The sequence below is a fragment of the Anopheles coluzzii genome, assembly GCF_943734685.1.
Source record: "Anopheles coluzzii chromosome X unlocalized genomic scaffold, AcolN3 X_unloc_55, whole genome shotgun sequence".
Lineage (NCBI taxonomy): Eukaryota > Metazoa > Arthropoda > Insecta > Diptera > Culicidae > Anopheles > Anopheles coluzzii.
Window position 1 is genome coordinate 20,001 of NW_026054486.1, and position 2,500 is coordinate 22,500.

Sequence of the window (2,500 nt, forward strand, 5' to 3'; positions counted from 1 at the left end):
AGTAGGCAATGAGTAAATGATCATAATCCCAGGAGGGCAAAAAATGGGAACCCGAGAGGAAAGCGCTGTTGGCGCGCCTAAACTAGTGGCCCGTAGAGTAAAAAGGGTACCCCCAACAAAGTTGTCGTTTCACGTTCTGGTTGCACTTTTCATCATCTAGGGTGCGTTCCTGACACGTTTTGAGGGGTTTTAGCAAAAAAAAATTTTTCGACTACTCGAGCTCTCTGGCCCGTTCGGTGCACATTTTTGAAAAAAGCTAGGGAGCTGCCCCTAGGTTCGGGGTGTCACAAAATGTTGAAAAGTGGTCGAAAAACCACTATCCAGAATCGGATGTACAATCGTTAGGCGAACTTAAAATTGTTCTACGACACCCATCTGCGACGTTTAGTATTCGAGATATGGCCCGTCCTAGGTCTGACCGAGCAATTTTTGTTCCGCGCACTTTGTGCACCGTACACTTTGATGTTTGTATGAAAAAGTACCCAACCTAGGGACGCGTAGAGCAAATTTGTACCCCCGGGCATGTTGTCGATTGACATTCTGGTTGCACTTTTCATCATCTGGGGTGCGTTCCTGACACGTTTTGAGGGGTTTTAGCAAAAAAAAAATTTTCGACTACTCGAGCTCTCTGGCCCGTTCGGTGCACATTTTTGAAAAAAGCTAGGGAGCTGCCCCTAGGTTCGGGGTGTCACAAAATGTTGAAAAGTGGTCGAAAAACCACTATCCAGAATCGGATGTAGAATCGTTAGACGAACTTAAAATTGTTCTACGACACCCATCTGCGACGTTTAGTATTCGAGATATGGCCCGTCCTAGGTCTGACCGAGCAATTTTTGTTCCGCGCACTTTGTGCACCGTACACTTTGATGTTTGTATGAAAAAGTACCCTACCTAGGGACGCGTAGAGCAAATTTGTACCCCCGGGCATGTTGTCGATTGACATTCTGGTTGCACTTTTCATCATCTGGGGTGCGTTCCTGACACGTTTTGAGGGGTTTTAGCAAAAAAAAAATTTTCGACTACTCGAGCTCTCTGGCCCGTTCGGTGCACATTTTTGAAAAAAGCTAGGGAGCTGCCCCTAGGTTCGGGGTGTCACAAAATGTTGAAAAGTGGTCGAAAAACCACTATCCAGAATCGGATGTAGAATCGTTAGACGAACTTAAAATTGTTCTACGACACCCATCTGCGACGTTTAGTATTCGAGATATGGCCCGTCCTAGGTCTGACCGAGCAATTTTTGTTCCGCGCACTTTGTGCACCGTACACTTTGATGTTTGTACGAAAAAGTACCCTACCTAGGGACGCGTAGAGCAAATTTGTACCCCCGGGCATGTTGTCGATTGACATTCTGGTTGCACTTTTCATCATCTAGGGTGCGTTCCTGACACGTTTTTAGGGGTTTTAGCAAAAAAAAATTTTTCGACTGCTCGAGCTCTCTGGCCCGTTCGGTGCACATTTTTGAAAAAAGCTAGGGAGCTGCCCCTAGGTTCGGGGTGTCACAAAATGTTGAAAAGTGGTCGAAAAACCACTATCCAGAATCGGATGTAGAATCGTTAGACGAACTTAAAATTGTTCTACGACACCCATCTGCGACGTTTAGTATTCGAGATATAGCACTTTGTAGGTCTGACCGAGCAATTTTGTACTAAAATGTATGGTGAACATGTAATTCATTAAATAACATTGACTTGCATCGTGCCCTACTTCATCGGCACAGCTGTTATTGACTATCATTAGTGGAAATGGATTGAGTTTGACCATTTTCAGCCCATTTCCTATGCCGTGCACCAACATTGTGTACCGATCAGGGAAAGTACGCTACGTACGCGTTCATGGATGTCGATGTTGGTACAAGTTGCCTTTCGGGATAGCCGTGCACCAAAACTGTGTACCGATCAGGGAAAGTACAAGACGGAGGGTGCAGCTCCAGCGTACGCGTTCATAGATGTCCATGTTGATACAATCTACGTGTACGTACCTAGTTTTTGTAGGAAAAGTTGCAATTAAGTGCTTGTATGCTTAAAATGCTCATCTCAACCGGTCACCTTTTGGCTTGCCCTTTTATAACAGAAACCTAGAAAGATACTCGAGATTTTTGTGTTTTTCCATTCGCCCGGGACGACGAAATGAGCTATGTGCACATCGTGCAGAAAATTGTCTTCGCCACGCATGTTTTTGTCCATCCACTCATATAATCACCCGCATTTGTGTTCAACACGGACGGCGCAGCCCGAGCGAACGCGTTAATGTTTATGTTTGTACACACTGCTTGTACGATTCTAGGATTTGGTAATTGCGTCACAGTGCCCGACCGTCGCGGACACCATTCTTGGACAGAAGTCCTAGTACGTAGAGTACTTTCCCTAGGTATGTGCTCGTTCGTGACTATCGTTGCGTGCTTACGGACACGCTTGGGTATGTTTACCATACAAGGTTTACTAGGGAAACCTGGGAAGGACGCTTGCCCTCCCGTCGCGGACACCATTCTTGGAAAGAAGTC